The sequence below is a fragment of the Ammospiza caudacuta genome, chromosome 6, assembly GCF_027887145.1.
Source record: "Ammospiza caudacuta isolate bAmmCau1 chromosome 6, bAmmCau1.pri, whole genome shotgun sequence".
In the NCBI taxonomy this organism is placed as follows: domain Eukaryota; kingdom Metazoa; phylum Chordata; class Aves; order Passeriformes; family Passerellidae; genus Ammospiza; species Ammospiza caudacuta.
Genome location: NC_080598.1, coordinates 49,248,307 through 49,261,444, shown reverse-complemented (window position 1 = coordinate 49,261,444; position 13,138 = coordinate 49,248,307). Strand labels below are relative to the sequence as shown.

Below are 13,138 nucleotides of genomic sequence, written 5' to 3'. Positions count from 1 at the left end.
GTGGAACTTAAGCTGTAGTCCTAACTACAGCTTAAGTAGTTGTCCCTGGATGTTAACCTCATAGTTCTGGTCTTATGCTTGGTTTAAGGTGTCTCTATGTCTGACCTGCTGCCAAATACCTGATAACAAATATGTGTACAGACTTGACATTCCCTGGTCAGAAAGGTGTCCCTCTGCCTAGCAGCTGAATCACACAAACCCTCTCACAGCTCTGATTCAGGACCCTGAGTAGAAGATAGGGCCATCTTCTGCCAAAGCTTCCTCTGGATCACATCCACCACACCTTGACAACACAGCCACCTCCTTCCTTCCCCCCACAACCTCCCTGGTGCAGAGAAGGGTGTGCAAATGTTGTGCAGGGCTGTTTTACAAGGCCTAAACTCCCTGGTGTATGCTGTGACACCTGGGCTGGAGAGATATATACAGCAAATGTACTGGCCAGGCACACACCAGCTGGGCCCCATGTGTGTGATCAGTCTCACATCAGGAACACCCCAGCCACAGGTTCACATGCAGCAAAGCTGCTGAGTCTGTCTGCAAACCCCAGTGAATCTTCTGGGGTTTCTGGACATTTCACTCTAAGTGGAAAAGGAGGGGTTTTCCCTTGGAGTATCAGAAATATTCCTCTTAGACTACCTTTGCTTGGTTACAGAAATAAGAATTTCATCATTAAAAAAAACAGGAAACAAGTAGGAAATAAATAATACTGTTTTAGAAAACCCTACAAATATGAAAATTACCTAATCTTTAGATTCAAGCCATATTAGGGGACCAGAAGGACACATCAGTGCTCTGCTGCCTGGATTATCTGATGGAGTAACACTCAGAAGCACTGCTGCCAACTGCCCACATAAACCTGGTTTATCGCATCCCAATAAAGCAGATTATGCTTTTGTGGTGCCCTTGTCCACATGTTCAATCAACAGGGCTGCATTACCTTCCTCAGTGACCTTCCTATTGCTCTTCCAAATAAAACAGCCATGTGTTAGTCTCCAGCTCTAGCTGAGGCAGTGGCTGCAGTGCCAGTGCTGTGGCCTGGGGAGGAGCTGCATGGTGACACCAAGGTCAATTATCTCAGAAGAGAGAGGAAAAGCCCAGCAGAAGAGACCTTCACCTTGAACCTGCCATGCATGACCAGGAAGGCTCAGCCACTCAAAGAGCTTTGTGCTGCTACAAGGGGCAGCAGGCACCAGAGAGAAAGGGAAAACAAAGAACAGGCTTTCCCAGTGCTGCTCTAATTAAGCAGATAATTAGGTGTGAGCTGAGATGGATCTGTTGCTGCAGTCTGTGGGTTTGAGGTCCTAGTCAGAACTAGGACAAGGGACCAAATTTTGGCTCAGTTGGAATGAAGCAGAAACTTATGATTTAATTTGGCAAGATTTTCTCCAGTGCTGAAGGATTTCACCAGTTTCACAGGTGATATGAGCCTGTGTTATAGCAACCCATCTCCTTGTTCTCATTTGGCATTTCAAACGCTGTCAAGTCTGAGGGACTTGTGTCTGCTGTGTTTTAATTTACCTGTTTTTGGCAGCCTGTGGTTTCCCCAAGACAGACTTTAATTCCTAGACAGCCCCACTCAGAGATCATTCTGCTTACCTGAGTCCTGAAGAAAAGGGGAGAATGTTCTCTATTTTATGATATTTTATCATGCATTAAATAAAAGGTATATATTTTAACAAAGCCAAAAATATTTAACGTTTAAGTTTGCAATTATTGATAACTATCTTAAGACAGAAGTCTCTAGATATTTTAAAACTCTAACCATATTTTCCCAGCTGTGTTATCCATAGAGAATATGATACAGCTATGTAAAGCTGCTATGACTGCTAAGTGCATTCAATTATCTCTGCTAGTTTTGTCCCCCCCTCCCACACTTTCCATTCATTTCAGTGTTCACTAAATATTTTAAGCTTGTTAAGTGAGTTCATGCATGCATTACAAAAAGGCACTTTGGGAAAAATTTATGGCTATTTTATCCATCTCAATATATGGGCACGAACGTACCACTGATCTGCACAGAGCTGTGAGACTCTGTCCCTTTCCCTCTTACCCTCCCCCTTCGGGAAAGAAAAAACCCAAACTTTGGAAAAGGGGTCATGCAAAGGCAGGGATTTCTATAGGGAGCCCATGGAACAATGCCTGCATTGCCAGGCGTAGTGGGCTCCCATTGTCTGCTCTTTGAGCACATAATAGAGGCTTTGCCAGTGGGGAGGCTAAATGGGGAACAAATGGATGGACAGCAAAGATGATGTCGGCAGAAAGTGCAAGAACCTCCTTCTGCTTCTGTTTCTTTCAAAGGCTTGAAAGTAATAGTGTGCATAGTAATTCCTCTCCATTGTGGTGTGTGTAACGTTTATATTCATGCTGTGCTGGCTAAAGAAATGCTGGCTGTGGTCAGCAGAGAGGCCTGTACACATGCCTTTATCCCAGCAGCCTCCTGGAGCTCAAACAGTATGGAATCCATGTGTGGGGAGCAAAACACCAACTCTTATGTTAATGAAGATTACAGTGAAGAATGGAGGGTTGGAAGCCCAGCTGGTGGATTTTCCCTTACAGCAGCCAAGTACCCAACTATAGTTAAGTTTCATCAAAACTTTCTTTACCATCTATTTCTGAGGTTTCACAGCTGGGCTGGAAAATTTGTGTGGAGATAAACCCTTCATTCAGGCCTCAAGCAAATGTAAAAATGGCTGTTATGATTTTGTGAAAGCTCCAGAGATGGAACTACTAAAGCAGTGCAAATACACATATGAAAATCTACCTATTTAGAGATGGCACACATACAGAATTACACAGAATTAATTTATCCCAGAGTTAATTTATCCCAGCTGATAACTTATATTGTGTAAATGAACTCATTTTTTTATTTTCAAGCACTTTTAAGCCACATTATATCAATTTGAAGTGAAATAATTATTTTCTGTTAAATACTGTGAGATGACTCAAGAACTCTGTAGAAAGGTGATCAGTTCCCATTCACTTCCAGAAGTCTCTTTCCCAAAGGATTTGAAGTGACAATCAGCAGCAACGGCTGTTCTTCTATCCCTTCGTCCATCTTCTCCTCCACAAACTTCCAGTTGTAAGATTTTAAACACTGCTATTGCTACAAGTGAAGAAATAAAAGGCATTACTGAAGTATCACTTTTCAGACCATTCATTAGTCCTCAGTATATTTTTGGTCTGGGAAAAAATACCCACCTACATGAAATCCTTTTTTCCCCTGACCTTTTGTTTTCAAAATGCTTGAAAAAAATATCCATTCCAAGATCCATCTCAAGAATCCCTTGAAACCTTTGAAAATCCTCTTCCTGTATCTAGAGCTGGGCACTAGCAGGAAGATGGAGTGTTTTTAACCTGTGTATGGAGTGTTTTTAACCTGTGTGTCCTCACTGGCTCCACCCTGGGCTCACAGTGATCTCCTGAGGGTGCCATGGTTGCCCTGCACAGAGCAGGCTTGCAGCCTTCACCTGTGAATCCATGGATCTGAAAATTAGTTTCACCATGGAGAAACCAAAGGTTTCAGATGGGCTGGCATATCTTCTTCCTCACTCCAGTTGGCCCATCCAAGGAAAAATGGTAGCCCATGGAGAAACTGCCAATGCTGCCAACATGCAGCAATGTGAGCATTAAACCTGTCTTAAACAGAGGAAATTAATACCAAGCACCTCATTTGAATGGCATCTCGTTTGGGAGAAAGCCAGAAAACATAAAGGTTGGTTTGCTCTGCTCATCACTCACATGACTCTGCCTTTTGTTTTTCAGCCTGATGAGAGGCAAGGATAGAAAATCAGCCCCAGCTCTGAATTTCCTGGCTTTTGTCAGTTGATGTTACACCCATGATATTATTCAAACAGGGGGTTTTGTGTGTAACAGATAAATGTCGACAAAGCCCTGTCTAATGCCTTTTAGGTTGCTAGGAAACCTGGCTCTGTAGCCACCACAGAAATATCTCGGGCTAGGGGATTAGATAAGCTCTGACTTGTTTTGATTAGGTGAGCTTTATTGCAGAAAAGACAGCAGCATGCTTGACATTGTAAAAATATGACCCGCTTACAAACCCGGGGCACAAGGATCACTTATTGCTCAGGATGGCCTCCATGAGAGGGCACTTTGAATACTTTTGTAGCCCACCGAATGACCTCCCTAGAAAAAGCCACACCTCCTAATTAAGGTCTCCTTTGATCCCCTAGAACTTGGGGCTGCTGCTGCTAACACCCCTATGTTAGACCATACTGAGGTGAAAAGTCATTTTCAGCCTAGCTTAATTTCATGTGTCAGGAGAATGGGAGTATTTGTGGTCTGGTGGGCAGCACAGATAACTAAAAACTAGCTTACCTGCCCTCTGCTCTCAGCTCTGCCATTTAATGATTGTGCTTTGAAAATAAATTTGAACGAGTTGTACCTGTGGCAGATATTTATGCAACCCCATTAATGGAGGAGCTAGAGGCAGTGAGACTCCCTGCTGCTGCTCATGGTGACCTGAGATCTGCTATGGGGAGCTGAGTCTCTTCCCCTTTCTGACCCTGCCTGTCTCAGCCTTGTGCTGGTCTATGCCCTGCCTTTGCCAATGGCATGCCCAACAGGCATTTGGGGAAATGGTGGAAGCTCCATGCCCTCCTCATAAGTGGTTTCCACCCCTTACCTCTTTACTGACAAGAAGTTTTTGCTTTTTTCTACCTTACTGCAATTCAAGAACCTTGCTTCTTGTCTCACTCACAGTATATGTAACAAACAGGTTGTCCCCTCCTCTCTGCAGTGCCTTTTATGTGTTTGAACACAGTTCTCCTTCCTCAGTCAAATTTTCTCTGAACAAAACAACCTAAATGTTCTCCATCTACTCCCACAAAGTATATTTTCCCTAAGCTCTTTAGCTCCATGGTGTATTATCTGTGGAAGCAGGGCAGATATTCTGCAAGCTATAAATGAAACCAACAATCTTGAGGTGAAAGCACCAGTCTGACCACAGTCTCAGCCATGCTGTACCTGTGAGCTGTGCAGTTCCTGTCCAGGTTGCTGGCAATAGTTTGGGATCATATTATCTGCTCTTTAATCAGGAAAGCCTTGAGACAGGCATCTGAAACAGTCAAAATTACATGAGAGAGACCCTGGGTTCATGCTGAGGTGTAAGCAGAACTCAGGACCCTGATTTGGTCTAAGTTCATGTTTGCATATTCACATTTAATAAAGGACACAGCTCAGAGTTATACTCTAGTATGACAGACATGCATTGTACCAGTCAGAAGAGAGAACTGGCTGCATTACTAATGAAATTTAAAAAGGCTCTCCCTCAATTCACACCAATTACATGAAAAGTTCCATTCATAGAGAATGTGTAATCTGTCCATATTCTTAGCATTTTAAAAGAAATTTCTGCTCATCAATCTACCTCAGGTAAAGCTCCTCCTATTAGAGGAGCTAAAATATCATTGAAAGGGTGAAAACAATAAGGCTCTTTCCAGCTAACTGGGAAAGCAAATCTCAGAATAATGAATTCTGTGCTGAGAACACTGCAGTTGAAATGTTTCAGTTGGGAGAGCTCAGTACAAACAGGTACATTCCAAACCATTCAGTATATAGGTTAATATTAACATTAGGCATTGCACATTTAGCTCAGCAGTCTAAAAGCAATGATGTGCTATGCTCCCCTGCACTCATGGCTGAGCCTGGGTTTGTGCCTTGTGTTCAAACACACCAGGACGTCCTGTGACCCTGCTCTGGAGGAGACAAAGCCCTGTTCACACTGTCTTTGCAGCTCACACCTGGAGCAAGCCCTGGCTCCCTGGCAGCCTGCACAGCATGGCCTGTGTCCCTCAGGAGCACACAAACCGTGGCCACTCTGCAGTGCTCTGGGAACAAACCTGGCATCTTATCAGCCTCCACTGCAGTCTGCACCTGGAGGTGAGCATCTCCCCACTCTCCCAACACCAGGGTCAGAATGCACTTGCCCCAGGCATGGCAGATAACCATCAGCATCCTCCTCATGAGGTGACCGAGCCAAATAAAGGAGTGCAGAGGCTGCTACAAAAGCACACAACTTGCTTCTGCTCTGACCATGTCTGCTGCCATTTCCTCCTCTGTACACCATGCCAGTCCTACCACAGAAAACCTCATGCACTGGGGTCGCTGACAGAGCCAGCTCAAACTAGGGTATGGATGGCTACACACAGATGCCTGTTAGAGCCAGCCTTGGCCAGATGGTGTTTGTTGCCCCAATTATATTCCTGACTCTTACAGTCAGCCAAGCTGTGACATAGCAAGTTGTTATATGGAAGTGCTTGCAGGGTCTGGATGTCACTGTTGGCAAACAAGGGCAGGAGGCTGCTGGAAAAGGCTGCTTGTGTGTGTGGGGACATGTTAGCAGCACCCAGGGCACAGGGTGAGGTGAGTCTCTTGTCCTGAGCCCTGAGCTGCCACTTCTGCTGGAGAATGGCTGAATCACACAGTGTGTCTTTCCTAAGCACATCTGTACCTAAACACATCCTATTGTTCTCATCTCTTCAGTAACTCAGCCAAGACATCTACCAGAGCCACAGGCAATGCCTGAAACATGGCTTCATGCCTGGGGCCCCTCCACTTGTCCTGAGCATGGCAGTGAGGATGGAAGGGGTGAATAAATGGCCTCAGAGAGTCTCATCTGTTGCAAGGCTTGTTAGGGTCCCTGACCTCTCAGACCCAGCAAGATGCTCAAGTCCTAGGTGACAGTGCAACCGGGAGCTTACTGTTATGGCACATGGGCCCTGACCTGGTGTATTTCATGATAGATGGAGGCACATCAGCCAAGCTGCTCCAGCATAATCACAGGCTTCACAGCTCTCTACATGCACAGCCTTTGTTTGGATGAATTTGAAGTCAAAGTACTTACTGCTGCAGGCCAGACCCACAGCATGAAGCAGCCTCCGTTATGTGATGTGCAGATATCTTGGAAGTGCTGAATATGGCAGCTCTGAGTTTTTTGCACCCAAAAAGCTTTTAGATTTTTTTATTGACAAGTTTCAATAAAAATTCCAAGCAGTCAAATAATAAGAGGATTGATATAGAGCTCCCCAGGTCTTTGGGCCAACTGGGAGGCTGGTAAGGACAGCTGAGTGAGATTTGTGTGCGTAAGTCTGGGGCCACTGGAGAACATTCTTGGGAGGAGGAAGTGAATGTGTCTTGGCCTTTGTAGGTAGTGTCTGGGGTGTGCAAATCCCTGAGAACAACCCTCTCAAATGCACTTAAATTCCTAAACAGAGGTAGCTATTTCGCTTGCTTCAGCAGGGCTGATATGGCTGCACCTAGATGCTGGGAGACCAGGGCCAGGTGCCACCTGACTAGAGATGCACTCAGTCATGGATTGTGTTCACAAGGTCTGAGAGGAACAAGTACAAATTTTGCAGCTGTACTGTGCACATTAGCAGTTTTGGCAACTGCATGTATGCGCTTACAACTCTACAGATGACAGCAAAACCTGGATCTTGGTGATACAATGGGCTCTGCTGTATTTGAAAGGACCCACACGACCAGCTGACTGTACTCTTTGACATATATCATCCCTCAAGAAAGTGCAAACTCCTTGGATTCACAGACATACAGAAAATCAGCGTTGCCTGTGTACTGTCATTGTGTTGCTGTCACAGCCTCTCTTGAGACTCACCCAAACCAGATGCCAAGCACTTGCTCCCCCATTTTCCCTCCCACTTCCTGCTCCAGGGATGAAGTTGAGAATTATGTGAAAAATCACGGGTTGAAATAAGAACAATTTACTGGAAACAGCAATGAGATAAGAAAATTAACAGTAGCAGCAACAACATTAATAACAAAAGTGTGCTAAAAAGGAGGGTGATTTACATGCAAGATGCTCACTGAGCCCAAGCTGACATGACCACAGCCAGTGGCACCCCACCCCAATTTCTCCATCTGCCATGCTTGTTCCCAACTGGAAACTACACCCCTTCTCAGGGAGTCCTTTTCCCCAGCCCATGACATAAGATGGTATCACATAACACAGTGCCTTGGCCATATCCTCCCACTGATTTGGGCCAGAACCAGGGCAGCTTCCCAGACTCTTTTTGAGCCACCTCACCTAAAGAGCTCAGGCAGCAGAGACTGGCTGTCAAGAAGGTCACAGCATTAAGAGAGCATGTCCCATGCCCACTGTTCAGCTCTCCCTTCCCTGAACTGAGTACATAAACTTGACTCACTAACAGACCACATCCCTTCCATACAGTTATCACAGCTCCTAAAGATGCCACCTGACACAGAGTAACTGGCGGAAGTTCAGCTGGAGTCAGTGAAAAGTTTGCCCAATTTAGAAACGGAGTTCTCCTGCGGGACACCAGCCAGACCCATTGGCATTTGTGAGAGCATATCTAATTTGCACGCTTTTAGTGTGTCTGCTATTACTTTTGCCACGAGGCTGAAGTTTTTAATGAGATTAATGATCCATGGGTCACTGTGACCAGTGATTGATGAGGTTCTCAGCAAAATCAATTTACTGTTTCTTTCCACCAAGAGTTGCTGCCACCCTTCTGCATCCCAAAACGGGTCACAATTAAGACGATGTAGTTTGATCTGGTTTTCCCTGACCAGACACTTCAATTCAGTGCCTGCAGTTTGTTGACTACAGTTTTCCAATAAGCTCAAGGGAGCCTAATGGTAGCAGTGCATTAACCCACCAAAGCCAATTTGCAGTATTGGGTATCAGGACATGCAAATGAATTAAATTAGATCTTGTTTTCAAAGGGTATCATAAGGTGTCCCTTGAGCTTTATGTGCTTTTGGACATAATTTGATACATTAACATTTAATTTCTGCCAGGTGGGGTTCACCTTCCTCTGAGGTAAAGAGCTCACAGAGTAACTCAGATCCTGTACCTCCCTCCTTCCTCTGCTAATAAGAAATACAAGATCCAGTTTCTCTCTCCCTTCCCCCACTGTTTTCCTCCCACAACATTTTAAAAATCTGATAATAATGCAAAAAATAGTTCTGTATGGCTCTGTTGTCACTCAGGGACTCCCAGGTTATATTTGATGTGCTGGTGCAGTTGGGAGCTGAGCAGCAAGGCTGGTGTTACTGCTCTCCTTTGAGCCTGTACTGCCCTGGGACAGCTGCTTTACCTACATCCAAATGTAAGGACTGGTAAGAGGAGATTTTTGTCCAGTCGTGGACTTCTGCTGGTCACCTGCTGGAATGGGATTTGGGGATCCTACCCAGCCCAGTGTGAATTTTTGTCACGTGTAGGCCCTCAGGACAGTTCACAGCCTTGCAGCTTACCACTCAATTTAATTAATGAGGTTCCAAGCGACAGGGGACACAACAACTGCCAGTATTTAAGATCACAGGTTTTAAAGGTCAGTAGGCACCACTAGCCTTCATTATACCAGAAGCAAAAAAATTTAATCCAGTAAATTCTACCTCAAATTCCTATTTTGTTGTCAAACTGGAGCATATAATTTCAGGAGCTGCTCCAAACTCAGTCTACAGGTTTCATTTTAAAGAGGTATCCCACTGAGCTCTGGGTGCCCCTGTAACCTTCCTTGTGTGCAGCACCATGAGAGACACACATCTCCGTTCTTACAGTCGAGTTTTGCTTAAAACATGCCTGGTTTGGGTTAAAGCAGCATTATTTGCTGGGGGTTAACAATGTCTTCTGCCTTCCTTAAGTCATGGTTTTATGATGCAAATTAGACAGATAATACTGTCTGTAAACCATACTGCATGATCAGATGGCAGACTAAGCTTAGTGAGATAGAGATTTCCTTTTTAATTAAAACTGCAATGCTTCTGTGTGGTGGATTAACATGCAAGGGTCACTGGAAGAAGTGAATTAAAGTAGGATCTGAACAATGAGGAAAAATTGCTCCAAAATGGCCACTAACAGCATAACAACTAATGTCACTTACCAATGTCTTCCTTGCAGGAATATTACGTTATGTTAACCCCTACCATTCCTTAAGGGTAGTCAAGTGTCACCCACGTTTTAGTCATGTAAAAACTCTGATGTGGAAGGTTAAAATAATAATGAAATAATATCTGGCTTCTTTTGTCATAGCCTTCATCTTGACAATGAGACTTTGCTTTTGGAAGCACCTGGAAGCCAGGACTCCCACCAGTCAAGAAATTTTTTTCAATAGCTCCAGAAATGCAGCCCCATAGATCATTTTAGGTAAATCATGTTTTTCCTTCAGAGCGTGTGCACTCAGCAGTTAAGCTGCCATACGAGCACTGAGCTTTAATTCCCACAATATCCAGTCCTTCTGGCCAGCTTGTCCCAGAAGACTGTCAGTAAGCAGTGCTGCAACAGATGTCACACTTACACAGATATATCCTGGCTTTGCAGTGGAAAGAAAATTTCCTTTCCCCTAAACTCTATGAAGCCACAAGTTCTTGATTCAGACTGATGCAAGCCCACCTTCACATAGGTCTGAAGATTAATTTATCTTTATTAGACTATCTTTGCTGTTCAGATGACATCTTCTAACAAAGCCAAGTGTAATAGATGGTTAACTGCACATCTAAAACTTGCATTTGAATTCTTTTGCTAAATGCTCTGCAATTAGACATAAGCTGAGTAAGGCAGAGACTGCAGTACTGTATCACCAGGAAACATGTAAGGAGAAGGAATCTGAGCCATCCTTGTTTCACAAAAGGAAAAAAAAAATAGCAGCTGAGATACATACCTGAAAAATACAAGGGGAACTAAGAAATCCTGAATCAGCTGTTCACAAAGAACAAAATTTTTATAATCAGATTTCCACATGCATATTTACAGATTAGAAATGCAATGCCTAACAATTCTTAAACAAATACGAGCTTTCTTCCAGAAAAAATTGTCTGTTAAAAACAACAAATCCAGTGTGGTTACAGATATTACAAAACAGAGCAGCTCTTTGCTATTAAACCTCAAGAAATAATAAAATATTTCTGTGCTGTCACAGAAGAAATAAAGAAAAGGAAAAAAGCCTAACTGGGGAGGGGAGAAGAAGGAGGGGTAGGAGGGGTCAAAGGAAATTAACTGAATCACCTACAATTTCCTCCAAAAGTGACTTAATCCTGCTCAATCTTCTTTATGAGACAACCTATAGGAAAACCAAAAAACCTGTAATAGTCAGGCTGCCAGGTCCTTGAAAGGCAGCAGAATTTAATTTGAGTACTTCAACAGCACAATGGCATCCTCAGCCTTAGAGAGGACCTCTAGGCAGAGGCAAGGTAAATTTATAACAATAATAAATAAAATTATGCTTACCCCTTTAAGTACCTCAAAGGAAATTAATTTTTAGGTTTTTAAAGTAAAAACCTGTGTGAACAGAAACCACATCAGGCAGTATAGAGTACGTTTGAGACTAGCACAAGCAACGCTATCCAGATACTCAGGAATTGGATAGAGCACCCTACAAGGCACGTTTTGCTGCCAGCTCTCCTTGCTGCCCTGTCAGAGGAATGCAGGAGATTGCAGATGCAGGCGAGCCGAGGGAGGACCCGTCCCCACCTGCGTTACCTACCCCGTGGCTCCCTGGCAGCAGACTGCAATGCAGCACTGAGCTCTGCACTGGGGAAGGGCTTGCTTCTCTCTCCGAGCCTGTGCCAGCCAACGTGTGCAGGCAGCAGGGAGCTTTAATAAAGCAAACTCTGCAGCAGACTGCAGAGCAGGCTGATTAACGCTTTTGGTGGTGCTGGGGAGCGTGGCAGAGCGCTCTGCCTCCCCTCCTCCACCCAGCCTCAAACCTGAGAGATCAAACCTTGACCAGCATCAGGTGGTTAAAACACAGTTCATTAGCTCGGGGGGGTTTCTGCCTGCTCGCCATAGAAAGGCTGCAGGAGTTGCTCAGGATGATCACATACAAAATGTGTTTGCTGGAGTTCCAAACAGCTTGTCTCCTTCGTGCCAAGCCCGCCCTTTAAAATGATATTAATTAGGAAAGCAGCTTTAATGCAACAGGCAAACGGCATGTAATCAGTGATTAGAGCAGCAGGCAAGGACATGGTTTACCAGAGATTCAGTGAGATGGGGACAAATGCAAGCTCTTGTCTTTCCTTGCACAGCACCACACAGGGCTTTGACTTGCCCCACTCCCTCTCCCTGCTTTCCAGGTCCCACAAGTGGCATCTGCTTCACAGTGATCTCTCTGAGGGAAATCTGAGTCAGGGAGAGAAAAACAGTTTTCTTTCTCCTCCTGTAACAAGTCAGCTGGGGAAGGATATGTGATTCCCCAGTCCAGTTTCCAGAGCAAGGGCAAACAGGATGATGCAGTGACCGAAGGGTGCAGAGTCACAGTCACCCCCTCTGCCCCCATGGACCAGAGCAGGGAGCAGCTGGGCTCAGCCCCTGGAGGTGGGAGCAAGCTCTGACAGGGTGGAGGTGCTGGCTGCAGGCAGGGCAGCAAGGGGCAGCCTGCAGCAGGACCAAGGACCTAATGCAGGGACACACTCAGCAGGCAGAGAGTGATCAACAAGCAGATTCACTCAGCTGTAGGTTGTTTATGAGAATGAGATGGAAACCAAATTAATATATTGTCCCAACTGCTATCCCCACACTCCACTCAATATATTTGTTCTTCTCCCTTCTGTCTTTGGTCCTGCCCTCCCACATGAGAAAATAGTTATTTGTTTCTATTCCTTGCAGTCCTTTATAATGCCTTAGAAAAGCACTACCTGTGTTTCTGGGCTAAAACCCCATTTTGCAGCTGTAGAAAATGCAGCTTGGAGAGGCAGAGTGACTCAGTTGGGATTTTATAGCCAGCCCACAACAGAACCATCTTTCAGTGCTCATCCTCTTTGGCTCCTAAAAGGAACCTTCTTCCACCAGCACCAGAACTTTCCTTTGTAGCTAAAGTTACCACCACACTGAATTGGCTATCTTTAGTCCCTCAGCCGGGTATTTGTTTCTTTGTTCTTCAGAGTCCTGGATGTTGCTGGATGTAAAGCTGAGTGTGTACTATTGTTCACTTCAGCTTTGTGCTGATGAAAGAACAAGCACAAAGGAAGGAGAGAAGAGGAGAAAAGGGGGCACCTTCTTGTATAAAAGGCTCTGAAATCCCATATGGAAAAACTCTATAGAAGTGAATAAATGTGATTCTAAAAGCCTATTGAATTTAAGAGAGAATGATCTCCTTCCCACATGGTTTTCAAACACCATATAGACTGGTGCAGTCTTTGAGCA

General features: G+C 44.6%; 1 long non-coding RNA gene across 1 annotated transcript; it reads right to left on the bottom strand.

The window, feature by feature from the left end:
- Window positions 1-2,813: 2,813 nt before the first annotated feature.
- LOC131559544 (uncharacterized) lies at window positions 2,814-11,578 on the bottom strand. The gene is made up of 2 exons (XR_009274896.1): window positions 11,481-11,578; window positions 2,814-3,103 (listed from the first exon to the last, which is right to left on the bottom strand). It is a non-coding gene; the product is annotated as an uncharacterized LOC131559544 (long non-coding RNA).
- Between the last annotated feature and the right edge of the window lie 1,560 nt (window positions 11,579-13,138).